This window comes from Podarcis tiliguerta (genome assembly GCF_965153285.1).
Source record: "Podarcis tiliguerta genome assembly, chromosome: 5".
NCBI classification, from domain to species: Eukaryota; Metazoa; Chordata; class Lepidosauria; order Squamata; family Lacertidae; genus Podarcis; species Podarcis tiliguerta.
In genome coordinates this window covers 95378974-95404817 of record NC_139538.1, presented here as the reverse complement: position 1 = coordinate 95404817, position 25844 = coordinate 95378974, and the positions used below count along the sequence as shown (strand labels likewise).

Here is a 25844-nt window from a genome sequence, read left to right as displayed (position 1 = left end):
AGGAATATTTTGAATATAATAGAATATTTGGAGGCTAAAAATGAAAAGAAAGTGGCAATGATGTTTATAGACTCTGAAAAAGCCTTCGACAATGTTTCTTGGAAGTTCATGATAAAGTTGTTAGAACAAATCAGAAGTGGTCCCAAGTTTTTAAAAGCAATAGCAGCAATCTATTCAGAACAAAAAGCTAAACTAATTATAAATCAGGTGATAACGGATGATTGTAAGATCCAAAAAGGAACAAGACAAGGATGCCCATTATCACCATTATTGTTTATTCTGGTCTTGGAAGTACTTGCCAAAAACATAAGAGCAAATAAAGAGATTACAGGTGTAAAAGCTGGGGAAAATGAATTCAAGTTAAAAGCGTATGCAGATGACTTAGTGATAACAGTGGAAGAACCTAAAACTTCACTCCCTAAAGTAATAGAAAAAATTCAGATTTTTGGGGAAGTGGCAGGATTTAAGCTAAATAGGAATAAAACTAAATTATTAGTTAAAAACATGAAGGAAGAAGAAAGAACCGAATTAGAACGAAATATTGAGATTGAAGTCCATAAAAAGGTTAAATATTTAGGGATTTGGTTAACATCAAGAAATAACTATGAAAAAAATTGGCTTGAGGTAAAAAGAAATTTAGAAATATGGAGCAGAATGAATCTCTCAATGTTAGGAAAAATATCAGCTATTAAAATGAATGTGTTGCCTAAAATGCTATTTCTTTTTCAATCAATACCAGTCATCCTGAAAGATGAATGCTTTAAACAATGGCAGAAAGAGATTCTAAGATTTATCTGGGGGGGGGGGAGGCCAAGGCTAAAACATAAAATACTTACAGATGTAAAAGATAGAGGCGGGTTTGCCCTCCCAGACCTTAAATTGTATTAAGAATCTGCTTGTTTGGTATGGATCAGGGACTGGATGAGATTGGACAAGCAAGAGGCATTAGAACTAGAAGGACATGACAACAGATTTGGCTGGCATGCATACTTAGGGTACGGGAAAGGGAAGATTCATAGAAGCTTTTACAACCATATAATCAGGAAATCATTAATGAGAGTATGGGAGAGATATAAAGACTTATTGGAACAAAAGACTCCGTGGTGGGTTTCACCACATGAAGCACTTGGAAAACCACTTGGAAAGAAAGGAAAATGGCTCACATATGCTGATTTATTAAAGGAACATGATGGGAAATAGAAATTAAGAGATTATGATGAGATCAAAGACCACTTTCAGAGTTGGTTGCATTATCGACAATTACATGAAACATATAAAGAAGACTGTAAGAAAGGATTTAGTTATACCAGATCTAGGTTTCAAACGGAAGTGATTGAAGGGAAACTGAAATTACTGAAGGCTGCATATAGCATACTATTAGAATGGGAGATGAAAGATGAAGAGGTGAAATCAGTTATGATTAAATGGGCACAAGATGTAGGTCACAATATTATGATGGAGGATTGGGTTAAATTATGGAAAACTGACTTAAAATTTACAGATTGTTCACTATTGAAGGAGAACTACATGAAGATGATGTACAGATGGTACACAACACCAGTGCAGTTAGGGGAAATGTACAAAACTAGTTCAAATATATGTTGGAAGTGTAAGGAAAAGGAGGGGACATTTTATCATATGTGGTGGGAGTGTAAAGTAATAAAAAAATTATGGGAAATGATACACAATGAACTGAAGAAAATGTTCCATTTAACATTTGTTAAAAAACCCGAGGCATTTTTGTTGGGGATTGTAGGGAAAGACCTGCCAAAAAAGTTGAAAAACATCTTCATGTATGTGACAACGGCCGCGAGAGTTCTGGTAGCACAAGGATGGAAGACTGAATGAATGAATGAATAAAACTTTATTTGCATAGCCAACAGGCCATAGCATCGAAGGACAAGCACCAACAGAAGTACATTACAAATATAGTTAAAATCTTGTGACCTATTAAAACCCTAGGTAAATTAATAATCTCAGTACTTAAAACTTAGCAGAAGTAATAAAATAATAGTAATAAAACATAATGATAATAATCATAAAAACCCAGGTGAGGAATCCGGGTGACCACACTGATATCATTCAGATACCAGCTCTCAATCTCATTGCTCTCTCGATAAATTTGGCAACCTTCTCTGTTGTCGAGCTGTTCTGATCGGCTAGAAGTGAGCACAATTTGGCTTCGCAAGAGCGGCCGGGGATGGCAGATAGGAGCGGCGTGATGGTCTCGTCCCTGAGATCTTTATATAGGGAGCAAGACAAGAGAACGTGTGACGCCGTCTCTACATAGCCAGCTCCACAGGGGCAGAGCCGGTTCTCAAATGGAATTTTTTGATATCTACCTTCAAGAACAGCTGACGGTAACATATTTAGTCTGGCCAGTGTAAAGGCCCGTCTAAGTTTTGGAATGGTTAGGGTAGACAAATAAGTTGCCCGAAAATCAAAATGGGAGGGGGGCAGATAAGCGTACCAAGCACTAAATTTCTTAATATAGGCCAGATTATTCTGCTGCTCAATATCCTTCAAGCGCTGTTCGATAATGGTTTTTGCCTTGGGGAGACCCACTTTCAGGAGATGCTGTGCTTGTAGGCCACATGTAAGTAGTTTTTGATGCACTACTTTGGACCACCGACTTCTATGAGCGTCTCGTGCTACTAGAGGTAATAGTCCGGATGGGTTTAAATTTAAACGAAGCCAATAGTTGAATGTTCTTATCCAGGTCCGGGTCTCGACGGAGAGGAGGCCGGTCTCCAGCCGTAGGGCCGCATTTGGTACGCATGATGGAATGGCTAGAATCTGTCTTAGGAATTTAGACTGGACCGTTTCGAGTGTGCGGCAATGATTTCCCGTCCAGATTTGGGCCCCGTAGTGGAAGACTGAAGAAACCCCAACTAAAGAATCATGGCAAGAAAAATTGATGGACTATGCAGAACTGGCAAAATTGACACATAAGCTACGAAATAAGCATAACTGTGACTTTAAGGATGAATAGGAACCTTTCACAAAGTATTTGAAGATGCAACAAAGTGAATTGGACTCTTTGGCAGGTTTTGAATAAACATCCACAATTTTTTTTTACTGATAATAATCAGCTAAACAGTTTGAGGATCTATACAACTCTGTAACATGCAGAAAATAGCATTATTGGAGAAACCAAAGACTGGAACTGAGGGAAGTCAGGGGGTGGGGTGGGGGGATGGGTTCTGGGGGTGGGGGGAATGGGGGGAATAAGGATATGTTTTTGGAAAATATGTTTTGTTATAACTTTGCATAAATAATAATAATAATAATAATAATAATAATAATAATAATAATTTAAATAGAAATACAATACTGTGAATTTGGTGTCGTGTGCGCTCAGGTCTGATCTCCAGATGGTAACTGTTGGTGGACAGCTTCAGGTATGGTTTCCATATGTCCGGGGAAAACTGGACATGTTCTCTTTGGGGGGGGGGGCAACATGTCCATCCAGGAGGATTTTTACGTTTAAAAGAAAATGTCTGGATTTGTCAAGCTTGGGCTTGGGCTGCTCTACATGCTGTGATTGCTGCCAGTCTGAGCTGGGGAAAGAGGCTCGTATGCCAGCTTCACCATTTCCTTCATTTGGTGCAAGTATTTTATATCCAGTATAAACAGGATACAAATTTTTGTACCTACCTGCACACACACGCGGGTGGCGCTGTGGGTAAAACCTCAGCGCCTAGGACTTGCCGATCACATGGTTGGCGGTTCGATCCCCGCGGCAGGGTGAGCTCCTGTCGCTCGGTCCCAGCGCCTGCCAACCTAGCATTTCGAAAGCACCCCTAAGTGCAAATAGATAAATAGGTACCGCTTTATAGCGGGAAGGTAAACGGCGTTTCTGTGTGCTGCTCTGGTACCGGTTTGCCAGAGCAGCTTCGTCATGCTGGCCACGTGACCCGGAAGTGTCTGCGGACAGCACTGGCTCCCGGCCTCTAGAGTGAGATGAGCGCACAACCCTAGAGTCTGTCAAGACTGGCCTGTACGGGCAGGGGTACCTTTACCTTTACACACACACAAATCTTCATACAAAGATTACCATGATAAAGGACAAAAGTGGTAAGGACCTAACAGAAGCAGAAAATATCAAGAAGAGGTGGCAAGAATACACAGAGGAATTACAGTGGTGCCTCGCAAGACGAAAAGAATCCGTTCCGCGAGTCTCTTCGTCTTGCGGTTTTTTCGTCTTGCGAAGCAAGCCCATTGGCGGATTAGCGCTATTAGCGCTATTGACAGTTTAAGGGCTAAAAACGACTTTTTAAGGCTTAAGGGATTAGCGGTTTTGCTGCTAAAATGCTTTTAGCAGCTTAGCGCTTCAGAAAAAGGGGTTTTGGAGCGAAAAAAACCCTCAAAATTTTTCGTCAATTTTCGTCTTGCGAAGCAAGCCCATAGGGAAATTCGTCTTGCAAAGCGCCTCTGCAAACAGAAAACCCTTTCGTCTTGTGGGTTTTCCGTCTTGCGAGGCATTCGTCTTGCGGGGCACCACTGTATACCAGAAAGATATGGATGTCTCGTACACCCCAGGTAGTGTGGTTGCTGACCTTGAGCCAGACATCCTGGAGAGTGAAGTCAAATGGGCCTTAGAAAGCACTGCTAATAACAAGGCCAGTGGAAGTGATGGTATTCCAGCTGAACTACTTAAAATTTTAAAAGATGATGCTGTTAAGGTGCTACACTCAATATGCCAGCAAGTTTGGAAAACTCAGCAGTGGCCAGAGGGATTGGAGAAGATCAGTCTACATCCCAATCCCAAAGAAGGGCAGTGCTAAAGAATGCTCCAACTACCGCACAATTGCACTCATTTCACACGCCAGCAAGGTTATACTTAAAATTCTTCAAGGAAGGCTCAAGCAGTATGTGGACTGAGAACTCCCAGAAGTGCAAGATGGATTTAGAAGAGGCAGAGGAACCAGAGACCAAATTGCAAACATGCGCTGGATTATGGAGAAAGCTAGAGAGTTCCAGAAAGACATCTACTTCTGCTTCATTGACTATGCAAAAGTCTTTGACTGTGTTGACCAAAGCAAACTATGGCAAGTTCTTAAATAAATGGGAGTGCCTGATCACCTCATTTGTCTCCTGTGCAATCTCTATGTGGGACAAGAAGCTACAGTTAGAACTGGATATGGGACAACTAATTGGTTCAAAATTGGGAAAGGAGTACGACAAGGCTGTATATTGTCTCCCTGCTTATTTAACTTATATGCAGAATTCATCATGCAAAAGACTGGGCTGGATGAATCCCAAGACGGAATTAAGATTGCCGGAAGAAATATCAACAACCTCAGATATGCAGATGACACAACTTTGATGGCAGAAAGTGAGGAGGAATTAAAGAACCTTTTAATGAGGGTGAAAGAGGAGAGCGCAAAATATGGTCTGAAGCTCAACATAAAAAAAACGAAGGTGGGCCCATCACCTCCTGGCAAATAGAAGGGGAAGAAATGGAGGCAGCAAGAGATTTTCTTGGGCTCCATGATCACTGCAGATGATGACAGCAGCCACGAAATTAAAAGACGCCTGCTTCTTGGGAGAAAAGCAATGACAAACCTAGACAGCATCTTAAAAAGCTTGCCAACAAAGGTCCTTATAGTTAAAGCTATGGTTTTCCCAGTAGTGATGTATGGAAGTGAGAGTTGGACCATAAAGAAGGCTGATTGCCGAAGAATTGATGCTTTTGAACTGTGGTGCTGGAGGAGACTCTTGAGAGTCCCATGGACTGCAAGAAGATCAAACCTCTCCATTCTTAAGGAAATCAGCCCTGAGTGCTCACTGGAAGGACAGATCCTGAAGCTGAGACTCCAGTACTTTGGCCACCTCATGAGAAGAGAAGATTCCCTGGAAAAGGCCCTGATGTTGGAAAAGATGGAGGGCACAAAGAGAAGGGGACAACAGAGGATGAGATGGTTGGACAGTGTTCTCAAAGCTACCAGCATGAGTCTGACCAAACTGTGGGAGGCCGTGGAAGACAGGAGTGCCTGGTGTGCTCTGGTCCATGGGGTCACGAAGAGTCGGACACGACTAAACAACAACAACACACACACAACCAAGGTCCCTGTTTCCGAAAAGGACAGGGGGCATCTGATCTCTCCACTACTTTTAATTGTTCTCCAAGACCTGAAGGAGAGGGAAAAGGGGAAATAGGACATTCCGGAATCAGAAAGTGGGGTGGCATTAACACGCCTAACTTCTTCCATAGCCACAGCACCCTTGGACTTAACGAGATTCCAACCATAGATCTCAAATTTTGCTCTTTGAGTCTCTCTCCAGCCTGCTGTTTGCTATCTCCACTGCATAATGCTCACCATACTTTTCTGTGTATAAGGCTATGTTTTTTTCTTTAAAAATCATGCTAAGAAGTGGGGGTCATCTTATACATGGGTAGTGCATAGGGTGGATATTTGATTGGTTGCTGCCAAGGCTGTCAGTGGCTATTGCGCGTGTTATTGGTTGCTGTGTCAATGGGTGGTGTTGATTGGCTTACACTCTGGCAGTTGGGTGAGTGATTGGCCGGCGATGGGACAGACAGGAGGCGGATTTAGTGACACGTGCAAGAGCGATTTTTGGCAATCCCCCCCTACAAAAAAGCTCAACAACTCTGTGCCATCTCCCCCTGTTTTCTTAAATTTGAGTCCCCCAAAATAGGGGTCATCTTATAGATGGAAAAGTACGGTAACTTCAATCCTAAATTACCCTATAATACTGGCATTGTCTTTTAAACTAACTGTCAGTAGATGGAGGGAGACCACTCATTTGCAAATGAAAATTTCCCTTGATCCATTATGTTGTCTTAATGGTTCATCCCCAGGCCATCCACCTCAAAGGGAAATTAGCTTTTAACACTTCTTGATTACCTAGGATTAAAGGGTTGTCTGACACACATCCTAATGTACACGGATCTTGATTAGATTCTAACTCATGGGAATCTGACACACAGTTTTAACACATGAGCCTTAACACGAAGCCTGATCCAGAATTTAAGGTGCCTTGTACCCACCAACTCATAACAATACATTGGAGGTGCCTGCTTGATTTCATTGGGTGGGGAAATGTGTTTTTTAATCTTTCTGGACAAAAGCTGAACATCTGAGAAAGGGACCTAGCATTTGAGGCTGAGTCAGAGCCTTGCTCCATCTTGCCCAGTCTTGTGCATTCTGCTTAGCAGTGGCTCAAATACCTGAAATCCTTTCATGAGAAGAAGCGCAAAGGATCTGTGATGAAGTCTGTGACTGTGGCCTCACAAAACCTGACTGACCTGCACCATATTTGTGGCCTTCATTCGGTGTTCAAAAATCAGAATGGGTTGCGCTAAAAAGTTAATCTGAAATGTAAAGAATGAATCAAGGTTCTTTCTGTGGCTTGTGAAAGCAAGCAAGTGTGCGATTTAAGGGTTATTACCATTTTAATCTTGCAAGCCTTTGAAATAGTAAAGGACATTAGCATCTCTGGATCCAAGTTATCCCATCGTGCTATATTACGCAAAGATTTAGGGCTCTTGCTTTCTTGCTTGCTTTTATGGTTGCTGCGTGGCAGAATGCTGTGAATAAAATGAGCATAGAAGCATTTTCTCCCCCTTCTTGTTAAAAACAAACAACCCTGCGGTCTTAGCAAAAGGGAGAGGAACTTCATGAATAATTCAGCGGCTCATGTTTACGCAAAACTTTAAGAAATGCGAATCAGAACTCAGAATGTAGCCCAGCGTTTCCAAGATTGCTCCCACCTACACATTCTGCGCAGAAAGAAGCCTGTAGGTCAAAAACTGCAGGCAGCCCATAGGGAGATGAGCAACGCAAACCTGTGTTTTTCTTTCTGACTGCTAGCCTGGAAACTTAGAAGGTGAGCTTAAAATGAGACTGGAATCAAATGTGGGATTCTGATAAAGGTTTTCAGCAGGGTTGGCATTGGACCTATCAAAGAAGGGGGCAGGGGGGAATCCATAATGCAAAACCCATGCTTGGTCGGTTGTCCAGTGAATAATAGCTTGGTGTTTAAAGCTTAACGAGATTAATATAGTAACCAAGAAAACAGAGAAGTATGTGTAACTTGTGAACCTGTTTTAGCTTCAGAAAAAAGATCCAGAATGGACTTCCCCTTGCAAATTAATTTGGCTCCCTCTGAAGCTGAACCATAATTCAAACAAGATTTGGAACTGTCAGAGGCAGGCCATTTAAATGTGATCAAGCTTGACCCAAAGGACAGCATTATTCGGATCTCTGTAAATCCTACCAGGTGGTTGGCAGAATAAATTTACTTTTCGGCAATGCATAATTATGGGGTTGGGTAGAGTTTGGATTGAAATGCTTGCCAATTGTCAGCTATTATCAGCTGAACATGCTTTCTTTGAACACCATCCAATATGGACAAATGGACCATATATTCCAGAATTCCATGCATCTAGAGTGGCCTGCCTTGTTTCCCAGACCTGCTAGAGTCAAGGTTACTGGTGTGTCCATCACCTGCTTTGCAACTCATGTTCTGCCCTTTCCAAGTGCTGTAACGACAGGCATTTCTCATCAGGAACAAGGATATCGGGTTCAGGAACTGCAGGCACTAGCAGTTCTAGTGGCACAAGTCAATGGAGTCCCACCAAGCCCATTAAATGTGGGAGGAAGGGGCCTCTCGAGTGATGTGGCACAGGGCTTTGGAAAAGTTCTGGGAGGAACTCCAGCCTACTGCCAAAACTGAGGTGCCAATCCTTCGACCAGCTACCATAGCTATGCAATGGAATGTTGTTTTTTAAGTGTGCATTTACTTGCTTAGAGTAGATAATAAGATGATAAAAAGGTAAAGGTACCCCTGCCCATACGGGTCAGTCGTGTCCGACTCTAGGGTTGTGCGCCCATCTCACTTAAGAGGCCAGGGGCCAGCGCTGTCCAGAGACACTTCCGGGTCACGTGGCCAGTGTGACATCGCTGCTCTGGAGAGCCTGCACCAGCGCAGCACACGGAAACGCCGTTTACCTTCCCGCTATAAAGCGGTACCTATTTATCTACTTGCACTTAAGGGTGCTTTCGAACTGCTAGGTGGGCAGGAGCTGGGACCGAAAGACGGGAGCTCACCCCGCCGCGGGGATTTGAACCGCTGACCATGCGATCAGCAAGCCCTAGGCACTGAGGTTTTACCACAGCGCCACCCACGTCCCAGCTAATAAGATGATAGGAAACTACAAACGGCACTGTGTTGTTTTTTTTGTAATAAGATGATAGGAAACTACAAAAAAACACAGTACCGTTCAACTGAATTATAGCACAATTTTAACCACCTTAAACCAAACGCATGATATCCAAAAATTAGGATGATTAAATAACATTGTTGACAAATAATCGACTGATTGACTAATTAATCAATAGTATATGTCTTTTGAGTGTTCAAAGGGTTCGTACATCCTGTACATAATACTTAATCCTTGCAACAACCCTGTAAGGTAGGTTATTATTATTACCCCATAGGTAGGGTCAGGTAAGGGGTAAAGGGGACCCCTGACCATTAGGTCCAGTCATGGCCGACCCTGGGGTTGCGGCGCTCATCTCGCTTTATTGGCTGAGGGAGCCGGTGTACAGCTTCCGGGTCATGTGGCCAGCATGACTAAGCCCCTTCTGGCGAACCAGAGCAGCGCACGGAAAAGCCGTTTACCTTCCCGCTGGAGCGGTACCTATTTATCTACTTGCACTTTGATGTGCTTCCAAACTGCTAGGTTGGCAGGAGAGGTAGGGTCAGACCAACCCTCAAACAAGGCGAGGCAACTGCGTCAAGTGGCAGGATCCACAGGGGCAGCAGATCTGGTCTCCAAATAATGCCTTGCCCGCTGCTGCTGCTTCCATGTGTTGCTTGGAGGCCAGTTCTGCTGCCTGCTTGTCTGTTCCTCACCCCCTGGCATCTCTGCAATGATCTCTTGGCAAATAGGAGGCACTGCTGTCATGGGCGTAGCCAGGGGGGCAGCTACCCTCCCCCAAAATCAAGCAAATGAACAAAAATACCTAACTAAAAGTAGAAATTGTTGACAGATTTTGACAGATTTTGAGCACCTGGGGTCAAAAGTCGCTAATTAAAAACAACGGTTTTCATTTCATTCTGAATCTGCTAGCCAGAGCCCGGATTCATTGAAAAAAATCTAATAGCCTTAAAATAATCTTAATTTGGGTGTGGGTGTGTCAATGGTTAAAGTTTGCGCTCACTGATTAAAATTGGTCCACGCTAAAGAATTGCTTAAAGTTTTAATCTGGCGATTAAAGTTTGCAAATCCATTACTGTTTCTTTGTCTTGCTTGAGGGAGTAGGTTACATTCTCTGAGGACTGTGGAAGGGTTAATACTAAAAATCAGCTCCCAGGCGTTGCTAAGCAACCGTGAACTGCCCTCTGGATCACTTACCAGCCAATGGCGATTTGTTCCGCTGATGTCATTTTGCTACCTTAATATCTATGCAGAAGAACTGTGTGGGTGGAGTTCTGTGAAAATCTACCTGAACTGCTTTTAATTAGTATCATCTAATAAAATTAATTCCTTTTCCTCCTCCAATTTAGCTCCAAAGCTTAATAACTTCAATGGAAGACTTAACAAAGCAAACTGTTGATAGTCATTCAAAATTATTTGTCCCTTCACAATATTTGGATGCTACACTCAGATTGAACAGTTATTATATATATATATATATATATATATATATATATATATATATGCACGTAAGATTTATATCCAGACTGTCTTCAGGAACAAGAATCCTTTGGGAATAAATACCCATTTCAGCCTGGAAACATTATAGTTACAATAATGGCTGGCAGCCTTATTCCCATGAAACTCTCACAGGGTTAAGGATCTTTACAAGTAAAGTTGATTCTGGTGAAACAGCATTAACTTGGAGCATAACGTCATTTATCTGGAAGCCTCAGGGAAAGGCGTAATGTTTTTGAAAAAGGTTCCTTTTCACACAGGGATAAATGGAGCAGCTTGAATTACCGCGTGAAGGGCTGAATCAATTTTTTGTAGGGTTTAGGTTTTTCTGCAAACATTTGGGATGGGGAGAGGGGGGTCTCATGGGGGGGGGAATCCCCCATTTTTTCATACCATTTTTGGTTCCTCTGCACAGCAATTGTTCCCATCTGTAAATGTTCCTTTGCCACACACCGCACACCCCGGGTTGTTGTTTAATTGAATGAACCTCTTCTCAGCCAGTCAGGGGTCACGAAGTGAACATGAAGGTATCAATAAGCTATATAGTCAATCAAACCCACTTAGTTTATTTATTTATTTGGCTTCTATATGGATCTTACCAGAAGAGGAGTGCTCAACACTGGCATACAGAAAAACCACCTGGAACCAATAGTTGCTCTAGCCATGCAAAAATTAAACATCAAACACTCACACACGTACATATAAATGCCTATCATTTTGGAATGTAATAATTAATACATCAAAAGAATCAGAGGCTAGAAATGTTCTAAAGGTGCGCATTCTCACTTTAATATTCTCTTTCTTAGCTTTTCAGGTGTAAAAGGAAATGAAGAATGGCAACTTTGCACCTGTCCTTTGACCTGATGTGAATCACTGCTTAGATTTTCAGCAGACAATGGGACAATACGGCCATCTTGAACATGGCTTGATGATGCACATAAGAGACAGGTATTTGCCCTCTGCATAATATACCATTTCATTTGCATATACTGCTTTTTTTTTACATAGGTAGATAAATGCAATGTAATGTGGTATATAGTGTTTGGGAAACAACAAGTATCAATGTTGTCCTTCTGCAAACCCCTGCCTAAAAAACCAAAGAATCACAGAATTGTAGAGTTGGAAGGCACACCAAAGCTCATCTATTCCAACCCCCGGCAATGCAGGAATCTCAACTATAGCATCCGTGACAGATGGCCACCCAACCTCTGCTTAAAAACCTACAAGGAAGGAGAGTCCACCACCTTCCGAGGGAGACTGTTCCACTGTCAAACAGTTCTTACCGCCGCCAGAAAGATCTTCCTGATGTTTAGTTGGAATCTCTTTTATTGTAGCTTGAATCCATTGGTTTGGGTCTTATGCCCAGGAGCAGGAGAAAACAAGCTTGCTGCATGTAATAGCCCTTGAGATATTTGAAAACGGCTATCATATGTTCTCTTTTACAGGTTAAATATACCCAACACCCTCAACCGTTCCTCATGAGGCCTGGTTTACAGACCCTTGATCATCTTTGTTGCCCTCCTTTGCACACGTTCCAGCTTATCAACATCCTTCTTAAACTGTGGCGCTCAGAATTGGACACAGTATTCCGGGTGTGGTCTGACCAAGGCAGAATAGAGTGGGACTAGGACATCCCTTCAACTGGACACTGTAATCCCTCCCTCCCTCCCTCCCTCTCATAGAGAGGAGCAAAGGGCACTTGTATGACCAGTGCTTTTTTTCTTAAAAAATGTTTAGAGGTACTCTCATTTTCCTACTCATATTGAAATACTGCCCCTCGATGAGGCCAAACTTAGATTCACAAAATGTTTAGGGGTGTGCGTACCCCTGCGTACCCCCAGGAAAAAAAGCACTGTGTATGACGCTGCTAAATGATGGTGGAGTAACAGATAATAATAATAATAATAATAATAATAATAATAATAATAATAATAATAATAAATTCCCCGCCTATCTGCCTGGGTTTCCCAAGCCACTCTGGGCAGCTTCCAGTATATCTAAAAACATAATAAAATATCAAACATTAAAAACTACCCGATACAGGGCTGCCTTCAGATGTCTTCTAAAAGCCTTACTTTGTGTCTCATGCAAAGACACACTGTTCTGCCATCCCTGTTCTGGAAAGCTTTAAAAGATTGAAGGTTCATTCTTATACGAGCAAAAATAATAATAATCTATGATTATCCTGTATTATGTAATTATTGTCTCAAGGGTATCATTAGATGACTAATGGAAGGTTTTGATCACTTGTTTTATACTGTATCAATAGAAATAGTGAAAATTGCTATTTCTCCTCAAAATATTGTAAAACTGGTTGTCAATCCAAGGGTGTGATAGTCCACAAACATTGTACTGTTTCCCCAGATTTGGCTGGCTTCCCCATTCTCTAAGATTTGGCTACATGAATGGAACTTTGTTCTTTCCCAGTTTACACATCCTTGTTGTAGCTCAGACATGTCCAACAGGTAGATCACGATCTACTGGTAGATATTGGGGTGTTTCTGGGAGATTCTAGTAGATCTCTGGCCCCTCAGTGATCTTGTTTCATAGAAAGAAAAAGCTCAAAAACTTTAACTTCCTAAAAAAAGCTCAAAAACTTTGGCTATCAAAAAAAAAGGCTATCCAAAAAAATTGCTCCATCCAACGACAATGGGTAGATCACTGCCAGTCTTTTTATACTGTGAGTAGAACGCAGTCTATAGGGATTTGGTCGTCCCTGTTGTAGCTTATCCAAATATCTAATCACAGTCTTGCAGGGGGCTTCCTGGTCCAAGGAAAGCCCTCCATACAGACACAGGATTCTCCTCGGCTCCATTGGGCCGGAATCTGTGAATGTCTCCTGAGCCAGATGGTTTATATAAGTATAGACGTGTTCATTTCCTGTTTACTAAAAGGGCATTTGGAGCTGATGGCTTGTGCTGAGACTCAAAGGAACAACCCCTTGCTCTTTACAGGAGTTATTTTACAACCCTCTCTTTTAAAACCAATGACCTGTTACTGGAGGAGATGGGGCTATTAGCCATGAGAAGCTCACTATGACCTCCATATTCAGAGGAAGAATGTGCCTGAGTTTCAAATGCTGGAATTAAACCACAGATAACTTTCCTAGGACCATCCAGTTGGATACTAGGGCTGGGCAATATATCAATATATCGTCCAAAACTTGTTTGAAGCCCAGATCATGGTCTTGGTTTCATAATTTTTGACCTGGCAATATAGCACAAATTATGATGTGTGTGAGGCCTGAGTGATGCCTGGCTTTTAACATTGTGATATATCACCAGGTAAACACTGTGATATACTGATATATCACGATGTCTGAAATAAGGATGTAACTATGTAGAGGTGAACAGGGCAATGTCCTGGTGTGACTTAGGGGGTCTAAAATGTATACATTTTTACTTACCTTAACATATTGCTACAACTGTTGTTTTATACTTCAGAGCAACAGAGCAGAAGGAATCCTGAGAGAAACGATGACTGGCTTCACAGTTTTTCCCACATTGCGAGTTTTTACATAGAACACACACACACAATGTATCACAGAAAATATAGCATTTGGGGGAGAGGGGTGCGCCCCTCTGAGATGCTAGTTTTCCATCCACATGGTGTGCGTTTTGATTTCAGGAGAATAATTCAAATGTCCAAGACAGGAGAAGCTGTACCACTTCATTCTACTGCTTGTAGACGGTGTTTTTAGTTGTAAGCAAAGTATCTTATTTTTTTTTACTGAAACTCCAGTGCCGTTCTGTTGTTTTAATGCTTTCAGAGCAACAGCTATTACAGGATCCCTTCTACACTCTCCTGAGTCATTGTTTTAATACATATTCTGATATGAAAGTTCAGACACCTATTGAATCACAAACACCAGTTTTTGCAACAGTTATGTGTTTGCTTCCAATTTTCCATTCGGAAACAACTTCAGCTGACTTTTGTTCAGTTCTAAGCAAATTTCTGTGTTGCTTTTTTGCTCTTGCTTCATGCCTAGATTTTAAAGAATTTATTAAAAAGGAAAAGGAATAAAAAAAGGATTAGACCAGTGGTAGCCAAACATTTTTGCAATATTGTCTCAAGTGACTCATTCCAGGGTGTGGAACGATGCCACTATATTGTATACTATGCGGATATGGTGATGAAGAAGTTATTGTACGGTGAAGGGAGATTCAAATATTCTATTGTAAACATGGAGGGGAGTGGAATTGGTAAAGGATTAATTGTGTGAAGAGATAAACCATCAGTTCATATTGACAAGCTGGAACGTGTGCAGAGGAGGGCAACCAAGATGATCAAGGGTCTGGAAAGCCTTATGAGGAATGGTTGAAGGAGCTGGGTATGTTTAGCCTGGAACAGAGGAGACAGGGAGGAGATAAGATAACCACCTTCAAATATCTAAAGGGCTAGATAAATCATATTTCAATAATCAACTGAAGGATGTTTCATGATGTAATGGTTCTAGGGGTTGCTCGTGCGTAAGCTTGTCCCAACATCTGGCTGGGTTGCCTGAGTGAACCTTTCCTGTCTGGGCAGCCACTCGCCCGTGACCGTCTCAATCGCTGGCAGAATCTGTCAGTGGGTGTTTCTTAAACTTCTTCCAGCAAAGAAGTTCTTTGACGCCCAGTCTTCGCCTACTCTCCCTGCGCGGAAGCCTTCTGCGCAAGGAGGGCATGGGCAGCGGAGGACCCCTTCTCTCCCGCTGGTCCCTGGCAAGGAGTCATGGGATCGCCTCGCCAATTCCCCCATCTCCCCCCTTCTCCACTGGAGCTACGCTGATTCTCTCCCCCAGAAGATGGGCTGCCCCTCCCACTCCCGGGACGCTCTCTGGGATCCCTTCGGAGCTTGCTCTCTCCCTCGGACACTGATGGCAGTTCCCTGACACATGACTAGATATTCCGTTTGACAGGCAGATATCCGAGAACCCAGAGGAAGAGGCATCAGTATTCAAGTCAAAGTCTCTACTACAATTCCAAAGCAATTTAAGCAATTCCTACCTGTTAATGAAAATATCTATCATTGTTTTGAATGCCAAAAAGCACCTGTTCCAATCTGCAAGTGCAGTGGGAGGACAGTATACCCTGCTGTTGGAAGGCCATCTGTCACGGATGCTTTAGCTGAGAGTCCTGAATAGCAGGGGTTGGACTAAATGACCTTTGGGGTCCCTTCCAACTCTACAATTCTATGATCCTATGATTCTGTGCTGAGAAGACAATACTTAGCAGCAGATTAAGGGCTGTTGGCATCTCCTTTGCTCTATGCTCTACCATGCCACATTGCTTAAATATTTCCAGGCCAAATTAATTAGAATTTGTTGCATAGCATACCTAACATGGTTTGAATCTGTCACAAGCAACAGTTTCTTTCCATTTATTTCATCAGTAGCCCTGACTTTTTCTCCTTGCTCATTGCTGTGAATTTTGTCCAAGATTTTCTAAGTGCAGTCCTTGTTTAGCGTTTTAAACCGCAGTAGTGTGCTCATTAATTAACGAAACATGTAAAAGTACCCCAGCCTTTCAGCTGTGCTCAGACATGAACTAAGCCAACAGCAAAATTAACAAATAATAGGGATGCAGAAAGCCGGTCCCTTTATTTTTATACTGTTTTCTGCTTTTCTGACTCATTGTCTTGGATAGCATTGCTTTCAGAAACCACACAGCTGTAAATACAATGTACTTCAGCATCTGCATTTAATGTGCATGCGGCCAATTGCTTTCATTATGAGACAAATTCCTATGCACATTTCCACTTTACAGACTGTCTTCAAATTGTTATTTTTGCTTTTGGTTTTGGTGGGCATAAATTGGGTGCCTACCAGAATGCAGAGAAGCCAGGAAGCACCTGTGGATATACATAACTTTACAGTAAGGCTGGATCTAGACGCATCAAAGAAGCGTTTTCAGTTTAAAGCGTTGTAAATTTAAACAAGGAAAACAGGTAGAGAAAAATAGGACTCCACATCTCTGTCTGGTGGCACAATGTTATATTGCACATACAACACATATAAATCACTTTTTCTTTACCAGTCTAGCTGAGTCCCAGGTCTGCAACTTACACAGGGTTTACATTCATTCCAGGAATCGTGCCTATTGTCCAAACTGCATATATTCAAAACACATTGAGTGCAATTGGGTGGCATTGCCCAAGTCGTTCCCTCTGGATGCCCGCCTCCCATATACAGGATTAGGACTGAGGCACCAAGTTAGGGAAATGGATAATGGCACATGAAATCCTAGATAGCACAAAAATTGTTGGCGTACATCTCAGACAAAAGTCACTGGCGTAATTCCACAAATGAGCATTTGAAGCTGAAAGTGCCAACCAGTGCTGTCCTAATTTGACATCCTGTTAGAGCAAAGACTACATGATTTTTTAAACTCAAGTAAAGCTAAACACATATCTGCGTATGCAATGTTGGACAAGCTTTCCATTCTACTAATTCAGCCAAGACTGGAAAGACATTTCCTGTCTGTTATCCACACAGCAGATCTTGCCCATTGCTTGAACTTATGAGTCTTCAGAGCCTGCCGTAAATCACAATAGTTGCTGCCAAGAAAATCAATATGTGTTTTAGCAGCAGCTTTTTGAAATCTGTTTGTACTCTTGGCCATGGTGGAGCAACACAAGGAAGCAATACTTTGTGAGGAGGACCCCCTACTGCTCTGCAGAAGATGAAGTTAGCAAATAAACACTACTCCCCAGAGCATCACTTTTGAGTATCTCTTAAGGTTTTTTCTTTTCTTAACTTGGCTTGCCAAAAAGGCAGGGAAGCACACAGAAGGAAGAACTATGAGTTTCAGCTGCAGCACTTAAAACCAGCCAACCACATTTCCAAATGTAGGCCTGCAGATATGTATCACACACACCCTTACATAAATAGAATCTCGTGGAAAGGATGCTAGCAAGCACCACTCTTCTTACAGAATAATACTGCCCAAACAGCAACTAATTAAACAGTCTTTTCTTGCTTATAAATAGTAAATAAAATCAGAGAGCCCTTGTGGTGTAGTGGGGCAGAGTGAACTTGGAGAAGCTTGGCTAGCACCTACACTTGGCAGAGTCAGGTAACTGATGAGGCCTGCAAAGAGAGTCCATTGTCGCTCTGTTCATGCGTTGTGTTGTCTGGGTAGAGTGTCCTCCTAAACAAGGGCAGCTGCTACCATAATGAAAGGAAGCAGTGGGGAAAGGCAGAATTCTGTGTTTGTTTCATTTCAGGAAGGGGTTCCACTAATATTCAAATCAGGCAGCACGAAACTTCAGTTGCAGTAAACTCTTATTTCAGATTGCATCCACTTACACTGAGGGATTAAGACTTCCTTACGCAATAGATTTTCACAAAAACAGCCAACCCTTTTCTGTTCCACTGAATTTTTAGATGCACCCAAAAAGTATATTTGGGGGCCAAAACAAACAAGATAGGTAAGGGGGGAATACTAGACAGAAATGTCTAATATTTTTCTTGATTTTGGTGCTCCATGCCTAATTTAAACAATTGGGCCAAATGGTCTAGATTTTATTAGCACTTAGAAAAGCCACATTACCTGCCATCCATATCAGTTGGAAATCTATTCACTGCAAATTGCTTAGGTAAAGAGAAATTCATATTCCACACACAAAATCCAACCTTCAAAATGAATTCTCCTTGAACTTCCTACACAAACAAACAATCCCCACCCACTTATCTGTGCTGCTTCTGAGTATTTTACTGGGTTTGGGGTGTCGCCTGTGACACAACATGCCTCCAGACTGTCTTGTGGGGACTCTGATTGAGGGATTCATGTTCCTAGCAGTATTTTAAGTTTGTGCAATTCAAGCATGACAAATGCAATAAATACATGAATAAGAGTTGTTGAGATTTGGAAAGTGAAGGGGAAATGCATTGAAAAGTGTGGGGTAAACGAATGATTAATGGAAAGATGTGCAAACACCCTGCAAGCAAATCAAAAGGAATGTTCATTGTTGTATAAGTGCCCCACACAAAAAAAGGAACAAATGTTCAATAAATACTGGCCATAGGCTAACCACTGTTTAAGCTTTATGCAAGCAAATAAGGATGAATACTCAATAAACAGGACATTTGGAGGAGCCCAGAGATAGTCTAAACTCTTGCTACTGTCATTAAAAAAATAAGTTTTATTGGAAGCCATGTCAAGCCTTGAAGAAACGGTGTATCCATTTTTTAAATGACTGACTAAAATAAATATTCTGCACACATACAGGATTGGTTATGGAACCAAAACATCCAAATAAATCACCCTGTACTCTTTGGATACAAAAGTGATAGGTAAGGCAGTATAAATCAAAACAGAAAATACTTTTTAATTTAAAATAATTTTTAATAAAAACAAGGTTACTTGACTTCCTGAACACATGGCACACAGTAAGTATCTTTTTCACAAATGTGGTATGTTTTTATTATTCAGTTGAATATTTCCGTGACTTCATTGCCCACATAATCATGCTGAAAGGATGTAAATCTTTACTGTCCAACCCACAAATTACACTGGAATACTTGGGCTCGACCCGGTTTGGTGGCTTCTGGATGAACATCTTCCACTCCATCTGCTGCATCCATAATGAGCAGGCAGAGGGAGAACAGAAGACCCTCCTCAAAGAAAGGAGTGGAGGTGCTCTTCTCTTGTGGCTCTTTTTAGAACACCATTGAGCCACTGGCTCATCTTTACAGGCCAGGTGATCTTTAAAACGAGGAGGCAGCTGGACCAACTCTCTCGCCTTTGCTCTCTTAAGATATGCATATCCACTGTTTGGCTATTCTTTAACTTTAAAGTTCTGCTTGATACCAGTGAGACCTATGTGGGTAGTGCTGTTGCATCAAAGGGGATGAGAGCCCAGTGCACCAGCTCTGAAGGTACACAAATTATGAGGTGAATCAGGGTGATTCTGAGAAGGTCCTCACATTTCTGAGTTGGACCACACCATTAGAGAGGCATCTCAAGGCAGGGCAGGGACTCCCTAAGCCACTAGCAGCCATTGAGATGGCACTGGTGGAAGACCACTGCTCCAATCTGAAGCTCCCACCGCCATGCACTGCTCCAGGCCAAGCTCCTTGCGCATCCTCTCTCCCTCTTGGTAACCACCAAGGACCCATTGTGTTGGGAAGCCAGGAGAGCAATGGTGGTCAAAGCCACACTACCTCAGAGCTTTTATTGACAACAAACCCCCAAATTTGGGATCCCCTCTAAACTGGTGCCAAAGTTTTTCACTCATTTTGTGCCATTTTGTACCTCAAACCCCACATTTTGGGGTTTTTTAAATGATTCCTTAAATGATTTTATTTTTTAAAAATTTTGCATTTTCAATTTTACAATATAAAAACAGAATAATAAATAAATATAAAATCCCCTTTGAATTTCCTCCCCCACCCCCTTTGTGGATCTTCATCTAATGATTTTCCCCTCTGCATTTCTTCTGTAGCTATATATATATATATATATATATATATATATATATATATATATCCTTTATCACTCCATAGTTCAAATTTTTGCTACAAGTTTTATGTCAATGCTGCCAATGTGTGTGTTTACAGTAATTTTTAAAATAAATTATAAACTTTCTCCATTCGTTATTAAAGTCGGTCTCTTCCTGGTTTCTAATTCTTCCTGTAAGTTTTGACATCCCTGCATAGTTCATCAGTTTTATCTGCCACTCTTCCTTGGTCAGAGTTGTGCCATCTTTCCATCTCTCAGCTAACAGCATCCGTGCAGCCGTGGTTGCATATGTGAATAACTTTGTCTGGTCCTTCGGGATCTCTGGACCTAAAATACTTAAAAGAAAAGCTTCTGGTTTCAGCATTTTTAAAAATTCATTATATTTCGTTGTACCTCAAACCACATGTTTTATACCACTCCCCAAACTGAATAATTGATACATCAAACTGGTGTTTGTAGCTAACACCCAAATATCAAACATTGTCTTATTCAGTCCAAACTGCTGCCAAACTTTTGGAATAGTTTTGCATGGTTTTGTACCACAAACCCTGTGTTTTGTACTGCCCCCCTCAAACTGAGTAACTGATACTAAAAACCTGTAAGAAAAATACTTCATTAAGGAAATTCTCCCCCCTACCCAGGATGCTTCCCCACTGGTGAATTAGGAAGCCACAGTATTGTATCCAAGTTTTAATTTCTCATGAATGCACAAGGGATTTTTATCAGTCACTGCCATAAGCAGTTAAAAGGATTTGGTTTACGTGAAGCCCCAACACAAAGATAAATCTGTCCAGCTGAAAAACATTGTGGGAAAGAGATCTGTTTACATCAGGGTTGTTGTTTTTTGTCATTTGTTTTTGGTCTGATGGGATCCATGGAGACTGAATAAACATAAGCAACTGCAGAACTTGCTTCAAATTCTGGGTTCAAAAACCGCTTGACCCAGCTTTGCAAAGTTTATTGCTCTACAGTGGAGAAATCCCTTGGTGACACAAGGTTTTCTTACTCAGCATGTTTCTTCTACAAAAAGCACTATCCTCTTGTTATCATTTAGGAATCAACTGCAAGGAATCCTTTCAATTAAATTTTAAAGGGGAAAGAAACACTAGTCTTTATTATCATACAGTCACCTACAGAAGAAAACATCGTGGCATGGATTAGTATTTTGGCTTTGCTCAACCTCTCTCTCCCTGCCCTGCCTCTTTCTACATACCCCCAACCTTCCTCCATAAAAGGGATTAATGTGAAGCCCCAACTGAGAGATTATTTGAATGAATTACACATCAGATTAAGGGAAATCTTGTTTATTTATAGCAGCATCAAAATAAAACCTTCACTGATTAAAGACGGAAAGTCCATTCCTCTTCCCTGAAAATAAAGAATCAAATTCTTGGTTTCGCATGAGACAAGCTCCACACAGCTGCAACCGAAGGACTTCACGAGGCTTCATCATGCCATGTTTGCTCTCAACCCCCATCCTAAATCAGTGGACTGACATGTCTGTCAGTCTCCCGAGTAGAGAGACAAGAAGCATCACAGGTAGAAGGTGTGTGATTGTTCCCCTCCCCCGAGAAATGGTATGATCATTTTCTGTAGTACACACACATGCACACAAGCATTTTATGCTATTAAATTGCACCCTACATTGCACAGATGAAATGTGGACCCTTGTTCTTATTTGCGACACTCCCACTCAGAGAAAACCCATAAAGACAGAGAGAATGTTTTTTATGTGGTTTGTAGCACAGTTCCCATCTTAAAGGATTTCAGGTAACAGAGCTGAGAAATCAGAAGAGAGAATATTAGGCTTCATGAATCAGTGGCCTTTCCCTCCATAAGACAGCCTCTTATGTTCAGAATAGCCATATTTTCACATCAGGAATTACTGCCCAAGCAGATGCCCTGACTAATACTGTCACATATTACCAAAAAGAAGAGCCAGTGTGGTGTAGTTGGTTAAGAGCGGTAGTCTCGTAATCTGATGAAACGGGTTCACGTCTCCGCTCCTCCACATGCAGCTGCTGGGTGACCTTGGGCCAGTCACACTTCTTTGAAGTCTCTCAGCCCCACTCACCTCGCAGAGTGTTTGTTGGGGGGGAGGAAGGGAAAGGAGAATGTTAGCCGCTTTGAGACTCCTTACGGTAGTGATAAAGCGGGATATCAAATCCTCCTCCAAAACTCCATGGTTCTCGAACGCCTTGGTACTCGTACATTTTGGCTCCCGGATGCCGAAAACCCAGAAGTAAATGTTCCCGTTTTTGAATGTTTTTCAGAAGCCGAATGTCCGAAGTGGCTTCCGCTTGAGTGGAGGAAGCTCCTGCAGCCAATCGGAAGCTGCACCTTGGTTTTTGAACGGTTTCGGGAGTCGAACGGATTTCCGGAACGGATTATGTTTGAGAACCAAGGTACAACTGTAGTGTAAATAAATTCAACTAACCCAGTATGCTTGGCAAACCACCACAAGGTCTCCCACTAGCACAATGAGGATTTCACCCTTCCTTGCACCCCCCAATTCCAACCTGGCAGGTCAGAGGAAGCCCCAGAAAAGTGAGAGGAGAGGGGAGGCACCATGCCATCTATCAAGCAGAAATGTTTGTGCTGGTGGAACAATCAGGAGAGTGAGATGTTTAATTGCTCCCAATTTAATTTTTCTAAGAAATTAGGGATGTTTAACTTTTGCACGCCACCCCAATCTCTGAGTGATGTGAGATTCCATGGTTTCCTCAGGCTCCATGTTTCCTTTTGGAATGAGACACAGCGGAGACTGTGGTGTCTTTAGGATACGTGGTTTATCTACGAATATTTGCACCCTGAGCCTGAGGTGGAGCCTCTTTCCTTTTCCCCTCTTAATCACCCAGGTTACGACTTTATTCCAAAATTTAGATCCAGAGATTAGAGGGGGCACACAGTTTCGCACCCCAGACTCACAATATTATGCTTTATCTCACAGTTGACTTGGTTGTCTTTATTATAGAATTGCTTCACTATTTCTCTACCTATTCTAACAAAGTTTTGGGTGAGCTATGATTTCCAAAACATACACCATCTGCTTTGCACTACTTCTGACAGTGGTATAAAGCCATGGTATATATCAACCAGGGAAGGCTGCCAATATAGGAGATGGAAAACTCTGGTCCCAAACCTCTGATGCCTTGTGTGATATCTTCAGGAGAAGAAAAGGCTAGGGAGTAAACATTTCACAAATCTGGAGTGGAATCCCGAAGGTGACTGGATGGCGTTCTATATGCCTGCAGCCAAGCTGGTGCCAAACATCTTGCTCTGTTTTCCTTTGGACCCCATCAGCCAGGCTGATTGTCTTATTGCCTGGGCAGCCCAGGACCTCCATACACCCTGCTCAAGCTTGTGCCTCAGGGAGGTTACTTTTGTGCTGCTGGAGGTGCACTCCATTGTCTCTTGAGACAGACAGATGCTAAGAACCAGTAGCTGGAAGTCAGCCAATGTGTTATGGATCCATTACCCCCTGTGATTCTCAGAGCTACAGGGCCCTCGGCAGCATTCCTCCCCCTGTCAATAAATGACCTGTAGTTGGAGAAAGGAGTAAAGATACACCCAGATTTCATGGAAGCTCCAGGTCTGACTGTATACTACCAGCTGTAAAATTCACACTGTGGTTGGCAAATGATGACATCCTTACTTTTTACCATGTGTGTTGCCTGCAAAGAGGCAGTTATAGAAATGGAGCTCAATTACAGGTTGTTGTTTTGCACATCCACAAAGTGTTACCTCTTTTCTCCACTTATTTTTCACCATGCCAAAATCATAAATTACTTCCGTCATCACCCTCTCCAGCAAAGACCCCACCAATTGCCTTGGGCAGATAATCTCTTGCAGAAGTCGCAGCTGCCCTCAAAGGCTGCAGCCGTGAACTGAGCCAAATGTGCTGGGCTGTGGCCATCTTTTAGATGTCCGCCTAGAGAGAACTGCTGTTTCTCCTTGAAACTGATATGTGTAGTCTGGCTTTCAGCTACAAGGCTTGGCCTCTGAGTCATTTCCTTGACTTTTTTATTATTGGAATGCCTTTGTTGGCATTCCTTCAAGGCCCTGTGGTGGGCGCCCTGTCCAAACCACCTGAGTTTGGGCTTCTCTTCATTCACAGTCAGCAGTTTGGCCCTTAATTCACTGCAGACAGTGGGGCTTCTGAACTGGTTGCGTCTTTTATACACCTTGTCTGTGTGCAGTTTACATGGTGGAAACCCCCTCTCTCAAAGAATGGCTGGCACTGGTTAGCTGGGTTATTTACCTGTCACAAACATTCTGGAATTCAGGAGTTCCACTGACAGATCAGTTGTGACCCCTGATAAGGACAGGACAAGCAGAAGGAAAGCAGGAATGGAAGCAGGGGCTTCCAAAAAGGAACAGGCAAGAGTAGGCTTCGCAATTATAGAATATCTGCTATCACCTGGAACTATATTTTTAATATACATATAGTAATGTATGAGCCTGGGGAATGGATTAAAGTTCTTTTGAGTGACTCTTCAGATGGACTGTTTCTAAGGTTTGCTGTGCAAAGCTCTTATCCATGGATAGCTGGAGCAATGCATTTCAAACTCAATGGTTTTGTCCCCATTTGGGGGCAAAATAAACTGAACACTCACTTCCTATTAGAATTGCAAGCAGATTCCTCCTGTTTTCCATTCTCAGTGTCCTGCTAATTGATGATGATGTGGAGTTCTTATCTCCAGGTCCCTTCCAGCTCTACAATGCTACGATTCTGTATGAGGATGACACCTTCAGCACCTCAGAAGGAAAGAGGTTTTAATAGGATTTACTCTTTTTCTTTGACAATATGTAAAAGGTAAAGGGACCCCTGACCATTAGGTCCAGTCATGACCGACTCTGGGGTTGCAGCGCTCATCTCACTTTACTGGCCGAGGGAGCCAGCATACAGCTTCCGGGTCATGTGGCCAGCAGGACTAAGCCGCTTCTGGCGACCAAGAGCAGTGCATGGAAACGCTCTATTAGCTCTATTTGCACCACAAAACAATGAAGTGCAGGCATGCTATCATAGTGTTTTAAACTCATAAAAATGAAAGATGGAGCTGCTTGTTCAAAGTTGATGGTACATATTCATTTTATACATCCAGTGTACAGAGTTGTTCATATTCTGCAAAAAACTACAATTCTGTGTTTCTTAGCACTGAATTCTCTAATGTAGTACAATGTCTACAGTTCTGACAGTCATGCCTTTTCAGTGCTTCTACACTTTCCAAGAGAGAGAAAAAATCTAGTCCTTGTAAAATACTACAAAATATGTCTCTTCAGGGCTGGCTAGCTGACATGAGGATAACTTGAGCATACAGCATTTTACATTACGGTAGCTAAGATTTGTTCATTTTGGAGGCTGCAATGCTAGACACATTTGTGAAAGCATAAAAGGAAAAGGTAAAGGTACTCTTGACTGTTGCAGACGACTCTGGGGCTGCACTCTCATCTTGCTTTATTGGCCGAGGGAGCCGGCGTACAGCTTCTGGGTCATGTGGCCAGCATGACTAAGCCACTTCTGGCAAACCAGAGCAGTGCACGGAAACGCCGTTTACCTTCCCGCCAGAGCGATACCTATTTATCTACTTGCACTTGATGTGCTTTTGAACTGCTAGGTTGGCAGGAGTTGGGAGCAATGAGAGCTCATCCCTTCGCAGGGATTTGAACTGCCACCCTTGTGAAAGCATAAGTGTTATTAATTTCAGGGACAC

General features: G+C 42.3%; 1 protein-coding gene across 2 annotated transcripts in view; it reads left to right on the top strand.

The window, feature by feature from the left end:
* Positions 1-25844, top strand: part of SHISAL1 (shisa like 1) — a gene marked incomplete at its 3' end in the record, with an annotated part of 185738 nt that overhangs the window by 71724 nt on the left and 88170 nt on the right. For both annotated transcript variants that reach the window (XM_083440961.1, XM_083440964.1), the window contains one exon: positions 11494-11635. The remainder of the gene's footprint in view (positions 1-11493; positions 11636-25844) is intronic.